Below are 15,461 nucleotides of genomic sequence, written 5' to 3'. Positions count from 1 at the left end.
GTCAGGAGGGCTCATACTCAGTAGGCTCACTCACTTCTCTCTTCACAAATGAATTCTTTAAGCTTTTATAAGCACAGTTTGTGAAATTCTCTTTCCATGTAGCAATTACTCACTCAGTTGAGATGATCCCACTAATACACTGAGTGGAACAGTGTTTCCCTCCTTTTTTGACTTGGCTTTGATTCTGGCAGTTTGTGCAGTTTCAAGGTCTTATGCAAACTCTTCATGAGGCTTTCGACACAGGCATTTTTATCATAAAAACCATTACGTCTATATACATTTTCTGTGGAAATCTGCAAGATGCATGTATTCCAATAGCCTGTCTCACCAGAGTACAATGGTTTATTTGAAAATCAGGAAGAAGGGTCTGTTGATTTTATGTTGTGCAATAACAGCATGCACTTCCTCAAGCTGGATCCTATGACTTTCTATACTGATTTAGTACATGGGTAAGATGTTGGGGGAAGGAGGTGATATATTGAGAAGAAGTTTTATTTCTTCTTAGTATTTTCTTACTTATCCAGAAAGTTTTTCCCTCTCTCACATTTTTATTAATGGTCATCAGTGTTTCAACAGGAAGAGAGTAGTGTTTCTTTTCATGACAAATTGCTCTCTAACTGGCTTATCAGCTTCATAGCAAAAAGACATGGTTTCCCATTAGGATCCCCTGTAAAATGGTCCCAACCTGTGACAGTGAGTTGTTCTCTTTTACACATATGTAGCCAGTAAACAGTAGAAAGGGCAATGGGATAATTTTCTATATTGAAACCAAAAGCACAAGGACATCTTTCAATGCTTAGGAATGAAATATATTTCAGAACAATTCTGTTTTATTTATATTCACATCCAGACATCCTGTGCTGTCATTGCTACAGCACAGAGAGAGAGCTAGAGAAATCTGCAGCTGTGGCTAGACAGGGTGGATGGGTCCTGAGCAGAGAGATGGGGACCATGCAGGGGATGAAGGGAGAAGAAGTTTAAAGCTCTACAGGAACGGGTGAGTGAGGAAGGAAGCAATGTTGGGAAATGGAGGTTCACAGACAGGCAGGTAGCCTGTCATAAATAGAATCATAGTGTATGTAATGCCACCACCCATAGTGGCCAATGTTAAACAAAATCAGCACTTGGCAGCAATTATTACAGGGTGATCTCTATTTATACATCTACATAGCAAAAAGTCCTCCCCACCCCAACCTTGTGGCAACAAATCTCTGAGCCTGGGTCAACTGATTTGGGGTTGTGGGGCTGAAAATAAATGTGTGGATGTTTGGGCTCAGGCTCAGCAAGGATCTTGGAGCCTGGGTTCTAGCCTGAGCATCTACATTGCTAATTTTAGCCCTGCAAGCCCAAGTGAGTTGACCCAGGCTCTGAGACTCATTGTTGCAGGGCATTTTTATTGCTGTGTAGCTGTACACTGAGATACTAGAACATTCTCCTATATATGTAAGATTCTTTTATGGCCCCCATTACCAAAGTATCTGTGCACCTCACAGTCTTTCCTATAGTCATCCTCACAGGTAGGACAGGAAAATGCTATTGTGCTGATCTGACAGATAGAGAAGTGAGATGTTGAAAGAGTAAATGTCTTGCCCAAGGTCCCACAGGACAGTGATAGCTAAGTATGGAATTGAACTCAGGTCTCTGTGATCTCAGGCTACCATGTTTAACCATTGGGCCTCACTTCCTCTTTACTTAGAACAGGAAATAACATCACTAATGCACAGGCCACTGTGTGAAAATCACTGGGATTTTTTTTAATGATGACCATGATGTTGGCTATATAATTTCCACATTTATTGTGGTTCTGAAGACTCCAGGGCTCTAATTCCACGGGTAGATCTGTGAAAGCCTTGTAGATCCAATTGCAGAATCAAAGACCAAACATCAAATATCCTGAAACAGCTATTGAGGCTCTGTCCCATTAGTATTGACCAATACAGCAATATGCTGCTCAGTGTGGATACTATGAATCGGAAACAAACGCAAATATATTGGGGATTTCATTAGTGACAGAAAAGGAGACAAATCTATATAGTAATCATTATGTCAATATAAATGTACAATCATATATATGTATGTGCATATTTCTCATTTTAAATTATGAAAACTATAAATACAATATCACACGAGAAGCAAAACACATGTGAACAGTATGAGATCCTATTATTTCTCCAGTAAAGAGAATTTTCATAACTCATTCATAGTCCATTGAATAAATGCTAAGACTCACTGCTGGCTGTTAATTATCCTCTACAAAGATCTGGTTATTGTGTTCAGTCTGAGTAAAGGAACAGTTGTTGTTGTAGTATACATAGAAAGAATGGTACCTGAGAGAGAAGAGAGGAAACATGCCTGTGCAGAATTTTAACAAGGAGAGCTTTGTTGCACAGAAGGGACTCGTAGGTTAGGATTTTGACATTCCATACTTTAGAAAATTAAGGTTTTTTAAAATTTGTCTGTCTAGCCATATATTTATGGGTGGCAAATCTCTGATTATGGGTGGAATCTCTCTATACTGTAGGGACATGGTTGACAAAAATCACTCATTATTGTTAAAAGGCACACCTAAGATTACTATGACTAAAAGAGATTAGAGAAAAGAAACCCATTCCTCTGTCTCTTCAGTTTGTCTGTGAACATTTGACAGCTCTTTTGTTTTCCCTGTACAGTTAGGTATGCCCTTGTCCTACATTTGCATTAAGGCAGGTGTACACTCAAATCCATATGACCCAATCATCTCCTTGGGGCTCAGCATAAGGTGTGTAGATTTGACTGCTAGAGTGGGAACCTAGTCCTCAGTTTAGCGCTGATCCTGCCTGCAAAGCAATCTGCCTGAGCAAATAAAGTTGCAAGATTAGGGTTTAGTTAAGACCTTCTCCTGTACGATTCCAACCCACGGACTTCAGTGGGTCAACTCCCAGTATGCAAAGTTAAACATATACATACATCTTTGCAGGACTGGAGTTTTAATCAATGGGAATTTTAATAATGATTTCATTTGGTGTAAGAGCCAAACCTTATACCTTCATTTATGAAAATATTCCTACTCTGCACAACACCCTGGTTAACTTCAAGAAAGTGCTTAATTTTGTAAGTAGGGGCTTAAGTTCTACTGAAGTCAAAGTGACTTAGTTTATGCACACGCTGAAAGTTAAGCATGTATTAAGCATTTTCTTGAATCAGGGTCTTGTTTTCCAAACAGCAACAAAGTAAAGAAAATATTCTGAAAAAAGGAGCATGCAGTTTTAGGTGACAATAAACTAGCAGGGAATTTATTATCGTGACGATATGCAAAGAGATCACATTTCACTCTTACATTTGATTAGTATTAAAATCATGTATATATTAAAATTTTTTAAAAGAACTTGAGTCAACTAATGCAAACGTTATGTGCTCCACTCTAGTGATATATTTGTTCACAGAAATTAAGGAATTTTCTCATACTTCTGAAGTAGCTTTTCCCATCTGTACGCTAAAGCTGAGCAAAATATTCAAAGCAAAATATTTTTAAATTGAAATTGGCTTTATTTATTTTTGGGGTCACAAAATTGGAGCAATTTTATTACATCTTTCAACAACATTTTTTGCATTAACATTTTTTGCTGCAAAAATGGACACCATTCACTTTGGTTTTTCTAATTTTAAGATGGGTTGCTTGGTTATCTCTGGTCTCAGGTCAGATTGTATTGGTTTTGGTTTCCTTACTGGCTGAGTTTACCCTACTTGGTCAGGATTAGTAGAAGCCATTTTGAGTCATATTATCTGAGGGAGTGGATGCATTTTGTGAGTTCTTGCTTAACCAGTAATTTAAAAAAGCTAGTGGGGACAATAGAACGATTCTGTGTATTGCTCCTAGATACAGAATGTGTGTGTAGGGAGGATTTGGTCCTCCCCACCTCTACAGGGGACCAATGGCCTGGCTGATGTCCCACTACAGGGCAGAGCAGACCACCACCACTAGTCTTTTTCCACGAGAAGGCAACTGTAGTTATGGGTGATGGAAGGAGGTTAGAGAATGTCATGTTGCAGGACCTCCTGGGTCAAAGGAAATATATGGGGAAGCTGGGATCTGAATTTTCTAGTTTGGGCCTATCTCCACTTTGTCTCTGTGTGTATGTATTTGTAAAGACATAACTAAAAGCAGTGCTTTCCAGTGATTTTTAAAGCAGAACTCCATTTTAGTAGGGAGAAAAGAGGATGCCCTCCCACTGTGAGCCAATCCGAAAACTTACTAGGAAAGCCTATATAACTATTCTGTCTATTGACCCTAACTAGGCAGGCTGTACATAAAACGTACATTTTCTTTGCATTGTTGTAAATAGCAGCACACTACAACAGTGGAAAGTGTGCCAGGTGTTTACCTTTCTCAGACTCCTGGGACTTGTGCACCAGGGATAGCCACTTGACAAATTAATAACTGGGGTCATTTTTAAGGATCATTTATTCTTGTCTAGGGGAAGAATTACATTTTTTCTGATAGCAGCACCCATAGGGTTCAGTTAGATTAGGACCCCGTTGTACTGGATGCTCTACTGACCTGGTTTAAGTGACAGTCCATGCCAGTTGAGTAAGAGAGGAGGGGTGTGACTTAGTTCAGGGAAAAGTGTCATTTCAGGGTCAGATTTCTTACACAGTGCAACTACTTTCCATTTCAACAGGCCCATAGAGGATCAGGCCAGTGTAAGATGATTTTCTGGTGGTTTAGAGGCCTTTATGCCACTCCCCCTCACTGCTGTCTGTATATTGGGGGGTGAGGAGAAGTGTGACTAGAGGAAAGAGGGCATGAATCCACACACTCCTTGGCTGTGGTTTTGACCTGTTGACTTTGTCCGTAGCTAAGTTAGAACAGTGCTCAGGGTGTCTAGCTCCACGTGGGGGGCCAAAGCCAGCAGAGAGGCAGCACCAGGAGTGTGAGGGAGTGCAAAGGTGAGGTTTAAGTGTGCACATGCACTTCCACCCCCAACCCCCCATGTGTGTTCTATATGGATAACCTCACCCCAGAATCTGCTCTGGTATACCTGATCTTGCCTGGCTTTGTGCCGTACAATATTCTACTCATTCTCCCATACCTTCATATAAAAAAGCAATAATCAGAAATATTGTTAACAAAATCAGCCCCCCTAAATCAATTAAAAATCAAGTCCCTCCCCCATTTCCCTCTGTCTTCTGACCTGCAGCTTCCTTCTCCTTTGTCCTGTGTTAGTCTGTGAGAATATCTTCCCTACAGGCCCACACAAACATTCTATCCTTTCCTGCCTATCTCACTAATATAATATATCAAAATGAAAGAAAAGGCTTTTCAGTGGAAAGGTTGTTAGGAGTGACAGCAACAAAATACAGAATAAAGAAAGTTAGACAAAGGAGCAGTAAAACTTCTGTAAATACCAGCCAGAGCTGGAGAGGAGGAAAAAACACAGAATGGGAAAACAATGAAAGAACTTTGGAAAAAAATTTGATAAATAGGAAGACACAAAAAAGAATCAACTATTGTTCTGGCAGCTTTGTGACCTACTGATATGGTTGTTCGATAAATCTCTGTGATCAGTCATCCCACACAGGTCCAATTAAATATAACTCTTTTATTTATGGGACTGTGTTATCTCATTTTATTTAAACACAAGATACTTTATCTTATAGACTCAAGTTAGTGATCTAGTATAGCAATAATACACCATTGAGTGAAGAGGGGGGCATTTGACACCCTAAGGATATGTCTACATTTGAGCTGGGAGGTATGGCTCCCAACTTGCATAGACAGACCAAATTAGGTCTGCTGGATCTACTGTGTTAAAAATAGCAGGGTAGATGGGTAGCATGGGTGGTGGCTTGGGCTAGCTGCCTGAATATGTAGCAGGGGGTCTGAGCAGATCCCTACCCTAAGAGAGAGTTTTGTTTGCATCAGTGTAGACTCTGGAAGACAGTAGTGCGTTAGTTCAAATTCAGAATCTTTTCATCATAACTGTAGGGGCTAGAAACTTGTTCATTGATGAAAGCCTAAGTGTTTGGATGGAGCAAAGATGTGCCAGCAGGGCACATCACCAAGGACAGGCTAAGTGCACCCTGTTTTTACTCTCACAACATTATGGTTGTAACTATGCTAGCAACCACACAGTTTAAGATGGGTATTGCTGTGTGTCCCTGGCAGGTGTGCGAGGGTTCTTTATTAATCCTGTTCTAACAGCATTGTTGAAACATGCTCTAGACTAGTAGAGATAGGGGAACGCATAGCAGTTTAGTTAGCCTGTTTCCCAGGGAGGAAAAAAATCCCTACGTACTCTGGCCAGGGAAACCCAGTTTGTATTCAGAGACCAGCTGTGATTATTAATTACTTCTATTCTGGCTGTGCCCCAAACTGTACTAAGTACAGTACTTTCCAAGTGGAGAGGAAGGTACAGTCTTTGCCCATTGAACATACAATTTGTGGAACTGGACTCTAAGAATGTTCCAGCCAGGCATAGTGTAGCTCCTGCCCAGACAGCCCCCACCCAGCGTAGGCTAAGCCAGGCATGTGGTCTGGGCTTAGCCAACACCAGGGTAGGGGTAGGTGGGCAGGAGCTACATTATTGAGTGTGGGGGAGTAGGCTTGATCTTTCCCCATACAGAAAGCTGGTTGGCAGATCTGATCTGGGCCAGATACTGCAGTTCTTTAGTAGTTTCTTCCAGGGTCCCTGATAATTAGCTGGAACTATAATTTGACAGCTCCACCCATCCCAATGAACACCTATTTAGAGGAAGTAGGAATGAAGCTGCTGAGTGGCTGCAGTAGCTGTGAGGCACAGATCAAGACTGGGATTCTGGTGAACCCTTCTCAGCAATGGGATTGGAGAAAGAACTAATAGGTCACAATAATCGTGAAGGAGGGGAAGCACTAGACATTTGCAGACCATGGGTATGTTACAGCAGAAGCAGCACAATTCTTTATGCAGATCGCATAGTCTCCATTGAGCAGAAACAGGCTCCCACCCCAGTCAGCCTCCCCCGGAGGAAGAGACCTGAGAGATTAAGAGGATTCACCCATTTCTAATCATGTAAGGGGGGAAATAGGTCCCTTTCATCTCCCCTGGGGAGGCAAAGAGAAGCTAGTAAGAGAGTGGTGAGACTGGGGAAATAATTGTGTGTGGGGAGGGATGTGAGAAGGAAGAGAGAGGAGGGAACTTGAGCTGAGTGGAAGGAGGAAATGAAGGTGCTTGTGAGAGGAAGGATTTGAATAACTTATTTTTTTACATAAGAGACTGAAGAAAAGAGCCAGCCAAGCATATAACCATGGAACAACGTGGAGTGAAGGAAGGGAACAAAAAACAAAGGAGACTAGACCTTAGTCCTCAGCTGTGCCTGGTATGTGCTGGGCTCATCTGAAGGGGAGGGGCCTCAGGCTCATCTGGCTAGCTCTGAGCCCAAGGGACCAGTGTGCTTGTAAGGGCAGAGTGAGAGCTGGCCACTCTTCCTCCTGTCCCTGACACTATCTCTGTGCTGGGGGTGGTGTGGGTTCTCAACCTACGGGGTTGCAAATGGGTCTGGGGGAGGGGAGTATCTTTGACCACCACCCTCCTTTTCTTTAGGGCTAGATAGAGGTCTTGAAACTATTTTCCGTTATACAGGGTCATGGTATGGAAAAATTAACCACTGTTGTATGCAAAGAGAATTCCTAGCTGGGAAGATCCCTCTTCTGCCATGTGAGTGGGGCCTAGGATTGACCTATAGTGTTTAAAATAGGTACGTTTGCTACCAAAGTACTATATGTTACTGAAGCAGATATACCTGCACAGTATTCAAATACATTTTTGTGATTGTTTTTAAACCTGTTTGAAGGGGGTGGGGATAAAGATCATTCTTCAATGGGTAGAAGAGACTTTGGCTTGCTAGCTGGGTAAAAGGGAAGATTCTAAAGATCTTGTGGTTTTATTGTTGTCAGTGCAAACTCTGTACTCTTTCTAATAGCTTCTTATAAAGATGTGCTGTTTTATTTTTGGAGTGATTTACAATTGAGTAAAATATAATATCTTTATAACTGTTAATGCCTAAAATCAAGCCATTTTAAATATTTTTTTATTTTGACTTTCATGAGTCAAAATATTTTTGATTCTCCTTTTTTATCTCTGTGATATTTTGACCTACTATTGTTCTCTGGTTGTAACAAACATACGTTGTTCCTCTAGGCATCTGAATCAGATAACCAGGCAAAGAAATGGTTCGTAGCGAAGCTTTGTGAGAGGCATGCTGTAATATTAGTGGGTCAAAGATGTAAAATGAAGATATGTTGGATTTTTGGTTCATGCAAGGGTATGATACTCACTTAACTAGATCTAGCATCTCTACTTCTAGGATTATAGTGTCAGTGTTTTTCTTTTTAATTCATCAGCCTTCAAGTTATGTAACCAGAGTGTCAGCAGAGGAATAATAGAATGAATGTGTGCAAAATGCTGTTATAGCGAAGATAGCTTGGTGTGTGAATGCATCTTGGATCTGTGTCTGAAAAAGCTAGCATAGTAATGCTTCAAATGCTGTTTCTCATACAAGTTTGGCCAGATCTTCAGTGCTCAAGCTGTAAAGAGAGTGATGGTTTGCTTGTCTTCCTTTCCTTCGCTTTTTCATCTATTCAGCTGAGCAGCATAGCCGCCTCTCCCTGCAGATTTTAAGTGCTGGCTTAAAAAAATACACATGGCCCAAAACACCAGCAGGTATTGGTCTATGCATGTATTGCTATGTGATTGTTATGACTCCTTTTCTTTATCTTCTATTTCTAAGGAGCCTGCCTCCCTCTAGGTACAGTGGCCATTTTGTTAGGTACAGTTCATACAGCATTCATATGTTACATAGGAGACGCACGCTGTGATGGTTCTTGGGGTATCTGTGGACTGGGAGTCCCTTTGTTACCTCTGCCTCTGGTGAGAGGGAGTCTTGCTTGTGATAGCTGGGTGTGATAGCTCCCTGTTGCTGCCAGCCCTTCAGCCACTCAAGCACTCTCCTCTGGGCTATGCCAGCCCTAACTTTCCCTTGTATATTAATAATAGTTCCCTTGGCTTGTTCCTCCGTGATATCCAGTCCATGATACTAGCTTCTCACAGAAATTGCAGATCCTCTGCACCCAAAGGTGCAGTGTACCCCAGGTTGCCAGTTTTCTTGTAAGCCACTGCTCCTGTAAAGCCCACAGCACTTGTGAGCACTTTGATAAAACAAAAGTAAGTTTATTTAAGAGAGAATAAAGATTTAACTAAAAGTGAGAGAAAGCGATGGAACCAGATGGTTACAACTCAAAACAAAATCATAAAATGCAAACCTGGGTCTACATTTACCAATAGTTATCTTTCCACTCTAATATAGCAGGTTTTTCCTCCCAAAGTTCAATCTGTTGCAGAGCGGGTTGGTTTCATAAGAACTAGGATCCAAAAGTACTTGAAAGCTCCCTGCGCCTCAAGGGGTTTCCTCAGTGAATGGATCCAAAGTGCCTTTCCCTACGCTCTTTTATACTGAAACTGTCTTTATTTCTAACCAAGGCAATCTCCTGCCTGCTGTAACATTCCTTTTCACCTCCATGTAGTTTCAGTAGTTTGCAATTGTGTCTCATGGTTTTCCATTGACTGTTCTGGGATGTGGCAAGGATAGACAATAGAACCTTGCATTACCTCGCTGGCTACTAGGGAGGTTGACAACTTCCTCTTGCTTGAATGGGTCATCACAGAGACATATTACCTCCTGGGGACCAAGTCCTTAAATCAGTGATACTCAGACTGAGGTTTGTGAGCCAGAAGTGGCTCTTTAATGTGTCCCCTGTGGCTCTTTGCAGCACATGATATTAAAATAGTGTGATTTAATTATTAATCAATCAGGATGCTTTTACTACGTTGTTAACCAATTGTAATTGATAAAATAATACTTGGTCAGTCATTTTGCTGTGAGAATAATATATATATATATATATATATATATATATATATAAAAAAGTAAAGGAAACAATGAATTCACACTACTATGTCTCCTTTAGATAATGTTGATCCCTAATTTGGCTCCTGAACCATTGAGGTCTGAGTATCGCTTCGTTAAAGCATATTTTCAATATAAACATGTAATTCCTTAAAAATTACCCATACATATATCTCACAATGACTCTGAATCTTGATAAGTTATGAGCTTTCTGTAGATATGTTACTCTTTATGTATAAATAGCCTGTAAGACACATGTTTGGTGTAGTGAGTGTCAGGGCTGAGGTGAAAGTTGTTTGCAAAGAACAGGGGACCCTTTGGCAATGGATCTCTGTGACCCACTGCTCACTTATGTAGACTTTGCTCTTATACATTCTTGTTTCATTGTTTACTTTTAGCCTGAATGACTCATCATAAATGGCTACTCTTTCAGTATGGTGAAAACCATAATGGTGAATATTGTTCTATGTATAGCTGAGAAATTTTGAGATGGGCTGATTGGATCTCTTAGTAATTCTTTTTTTAATATTCAAGTGAACAAGGATAAAATATGGAGTTTACTATGCATGGGTTTATGCAAGCATACATTTTGTACATTATGGCCACTAGTATATTTTTTTTCAAAGATCTTTGTTTCTTATGGAATAGAGAGCCTTAACATGAATGCATCATGTACTGGAAACAGCAAGGTGAAACTGATTGAAATTGTGGATTTTGAAGCACTATCTGGCCTGAGCACCAACAGCAAAATTCTAAGAAGTTTCACTTTGCTGCTCTCTTGTCTGCATAAAGAAATACATGAAAAGAAAAATAACAGGTGGAGACTGCACAAGAATAGGAGGAAGAGCTGGGAGAAAGGGAAACTGTACAGAATGGAAGGGGAGAGTAGACAATATAAGGGGAGAAAAGCCCTATGTCAAGAGGGCAGAGAACACAGTTGAATGTGGTTGTGGGTGCCAGTTGCCTAAAGCCACTACTTTATTGAGCCTTTTTGATGGTGTCATTGCTGTGCTCCCACTTCCTAATTGTGCACAGCTTGGACATTATCGCTGAAATGGACATGAAACCGTATGGCCATTATGTCAAGTGGCTGGGGAGGGGAGTGAGGAGAGGATTTGCTGTTTGTTGCTATTTTAAAGGAAGTCTGGGGGAAAGATGTGAAGAGAAGCGGGGAGACTGACAGGGAAGGGCCAAAAGAGAAAATGACAATTTTAAGCTCTCTGCTCTCTTTCAGTGGCAGTCCGTGGGCCTTCGGCACTCTAAACTGAGTACCTAGGGTAAGAATTAAACTGGGAACTGTTGATTTCTTTTTATAATAAAAAATGATATTGACATGGCTTTGGGGGCACAAAATGCTGCTAAAATGGCAGCCTGGTTTCCGGGGCACAGAAAGAGGGAAAAGGGATCTTAACAATTCAGGAAATCTTATAAGAGTGAGAATTTTACTTTTCCCCTACTCTTCTGAACCTTTTCCTAGGAAATATTTTTCATGGTGGAAGGATACATTGCATGAACACTCCCAAAATTGTTTGTATACAATAGTTTCATCTTAAATTTAAAAGCTAATATGCCATCCTCTGAAAGCACTAAGCTATGCCACAATGTACAGCACCAGGCTATTTGTGCACTTCTTGGGGGAGTGAACTTGCCTAAGGCATGTACAGATAACCTACTAACACTCCTAAAGTGGCTTGGTGCTAGAGCAGGGGTGGCAAACTTTTTGGCCCGAGGGCCACATCAGGGTGCAAAACTGTATGGAGGCCCGGGTAGGGAAGGCTGTGCCTCCACAAACAGCCTGGCCCCTGCCCCCAAACTGCCTCCCTCAGAACCCCCAACCCATCCAATCCCCCCTGCTCCTTGTCCCCTGACTGCTGCCGCCCGGGACCCCATGCCCCAAACTGCCCCCCCAGGACTCCACCCACATTTTTCCCCCCCCTGCTCTCTGACTGTCCCAACCCCCTATCCACACCTCCGCACCCTGACAGGCCCCCCAGGACTCCCACACCTATTCAACCACTCCCTGTCCCCGACCACCTCCCCCAGAATCTCCGCCCCATCCAACCGCCCCCTACCTCTTATCCAACTCCCCACCCCCTTACCATGCAGCTCAAAGCAGCAGGAGCTTGCAGCCCCACCGCCTGGCCGGAGCCGCCCACGTGGCAGCGTAGCTGCGCGGACAGCAGGAGAGGGGCTGGGGGCTAGCCCCTCTGGCTGGGAGCTCAAGGGCCCGGCAGGACGGTCCCGCGGGCCATATCAGTTTGCTCACCTCTAAGCTAGAGACAAACAACACAGAAAGGAAATAGAAGGAGAGGCTGCTGTGTGACAGTGCAGAGTGTTTGGTGCTCAAGTGGGAGAAGAGACTGTGATTCTGTTTCCCTACAGCTGTGGTTCTCAACCAAGGGTATGTGTATTCCTGGGGGTGTGCAGAAGTATTCCAGGGGGTACATCCACTCATCTAGATATTTGCCTAGCTTTACAACAAGCTACATAAAAAGCACTAGCGAAGTCAGTACAAACTAAAATGTCATACAATGACTTATTTATACTGTTCTATATACTATGCACTGAAATGTAAGTACAATATTTATATTCCAATTGATTTTATTTTATAATTATGCGGTATAAACTAGAGAGTAATTTTTCAGTAATAGTGTGCAGTGATACTTTTGTATTTTTATATCTGATTTTGTAAGCAAGTGGTTTTTAAGTGAAGTGAAACTTGGGGGTATGCAAGACAAATCAGACTCCTGAAAGGGGTACAATAGTCTGGAAAGGTTGAGAGCCACGCCCTATAGTATAGAAACAAGGAGTTCCATGACAGCTACTGGCAGTTGCGTGTGTAGTTTATGGGAGGACCAAATGCACCGTAGGTGATGGGGATTTTTAAATCTTTGTTTGTTACTAATTATACTTTGTTGTTACAAATAATTCCATCTAATGTACTTTCACAAATTTTATATATAAATGCTTGTACATCTTTAAATGTCTGCTGTGCTTGGTGCTGCTACACTGAATGTGTAAAAAGAGTCCTTGCCATGAAAAGCCTTTATTCTAAGGGCCCAATCCTGTAACCATGTACATATGTGAGTAACTTGATTCATTTGAGGAATGCCATTGAAGTTGGTGGGAATACTTGGATGAGTAAGTTACTGGGCATGTGGTTGCAGGATCAGGCTCTAGCGGAGCTTATGATCTACTCATGTACCATACTTGACAGTGTATCTTAAGTATTTTTTCAGCATTACCTTTTCCCACCATTTGATACTGCATGTGGGGAAAGTAGTATCTGTTGAAAGAATAGGTTCTATATTTGGTAATGAAGGCAAGAACATGTCTGAAAGAAAAAGACTTTTCAAGCAGCATGCTGCTGGCTCAAAGATTCCTCAACAAATTCTGTCATGTTCTGTCTCTGAGGTGTGTTGCCCTCTTGCGAGCCTAAGCCATGATGGATCAATTCGGGAACTGCTTGAGACTCTGCACGATATGCTTCAATGTCCTCTTTCTTCTCTTGAAGAAAGATGCAGGAAAATGTCAGAGAGAATTAATAACTTAGATGGATGGGTGGCTAGAATTGAAAACCGTAAGGAGATGATTGAGAGCAAAGCACTATCCCACAAGGAAATAGTTACTAATATTGCAAAGGTGGGGTTTAAACAAGTTTTTTAAAGTACTGTGCAAAACCCCCCCCCCCAAAAAAAGAGAGGAAAAAGAACGTCGAAATAATCTGCAGCTACTTCCAAAGCACCACCATTTAATTATCAAAATAGCCCCAAAAGGCTACTATTTAATACTCCATGTTAAAGTATCACAGCATCTAGCCACTAAAGTGATAAGCACTCTATAAATATAGTAGATAATGACATTAGGCTAAAAATGGAAAAAATTGGGATGGTGGAGGGGTTTATGGTTTTTGCAAACTTCATCAGCCCTCAACCACTGATGTTCAGTCCCCAGTAGAATCTCAGAACCACTCTATTGGTAGGAATGGGCTTCTCAATCAACTTTTCCTTTAAGCTCTTTTTCTGAGTAACCCAGAATGCAAATACATGAAATTGCTCTTAAATCTGATTAGGTTCTGTCAATGCTAACATAGGGAATCCCATCACTGACCTGGCCCTCTTCATTTTTTCTTTGCAGAGAATGCAAAATGCATTTTATACTGCCCTCACAGTTGCATTACATTTCAAATGGTGAAAGTGTGTTAATGTAAAAGATCTCCAACAAGAAGGGAAAATATTTCCCTAAAACTGTAAAGGGACAGAGGCAGGTTGAAATAGGCATGTGTGCTCTGAATGAATTTGCAGGGAGTTAATTCTGAGTGAATTCCATGCCTTACCATTTTTCTTTATTTGGTGTAGGCCCTCTAACCAGGGATGTAGGAGAAACATTCATTGACAGGTGAAAAGAGTATTAAATTTATTTTGAAATGTATTTTATTAAACATAAATAACCAAATAACAATGGAAGTACAACTCCTCTATTAAAGTGTGTTAACTAAGGTGTTTCTCTGTGGATCAGGAAGGATGATCTAGTGAGTTCTGGACTGGGACTTGAGAGACTTGGGTTGTCACAAAACTTCCTGTGTGACCTGGGACACATCATCCTCCCCCGTGCTTCATCCTTCCCCTTCATCGTCCCCTGTGCTTCAGTTTCCCATCTGTGAAATGGGGATAATACCCTCCTTACCTCACATGAGTGTTTGGAGGATAAAATCCATTATGGGTGTCAGGTGCTCAGATCTCCAGCAGTGTTTATTATCAAAGCAATGACCTAAGATTTCAAACTACCATAGTATCTGAAGTGTTGGTCTTGTCCAATATTAATCTGTCATGAGAGATGAGAATACTTCATCTTGCAAGCTGTAAACATGAAAATAATTGTCTTCAAGCAGGGTTAGTTGCAACAGTGAAGATGTCTGTGTTTCCAGCAGTTGGAAGTGCTCAGATTTGTACCTCCATACAATACATCTGAAATAATTTTATATAAAATTACAACAGGAGATGTGAGATGCTCTACAAGTTTAATCATCTTTCCCTAGGAAACACTGGCCTAGACTCAGTTTTGGGTGTCTATTGAAATGTCTTCTGTTTTTCTTGCTTGAGTATTTATACTGATGACCAAACTGAATTTGGACAAATGATGGTTGATTCAATGAGAAAATGGAAGAAATTTAATAGGGCTCAGCTCATTATCATCCTGGCTTCCAATTTTTTGATGCGTGATTGGCTGATGCTAACCAGTGCTAGTCAGCTCCATTGGCCTGCCTGTGAGAAATACTCGATTAACATTTTTAATTCTTATTGATTTCTATTTGTCCAGAGCAATATCTGGCCGAGTTGATTTTTCAGAAGTCACCTAGTACCATTAATTCTTCTTAATGGTAAGTTACTTTTTCTCAAAAGCAACAAAAAAGGCAGCTCACAAGGTTTTGTGGCACACTTAGAAACCCAAGAAATGGTTTTATATCTGACTTTTTGAAAGCCACTTCTGAGCGGTGCTTTTTCATTTCTTGCAAATAAGTGATTAACCTCTTTACTTGT

Source organism: Dermochelys coriacea, chromosome 11 (genome assembly GCF_009764565.3).
Source record: "Dermochelys coriacea isolate rDerCor1 chromosome 11, rDerCor1.pri.v4, whole genome shotgun sequence".
Lineage (NCBI taxonomy): Eukaryota > Metazoa > Chordata > Testudines > Dermochelyidae > Dermochelys > Dermochelys coriacea.
Note: the sequence above shows the minus strand (reverse complement) of the source record.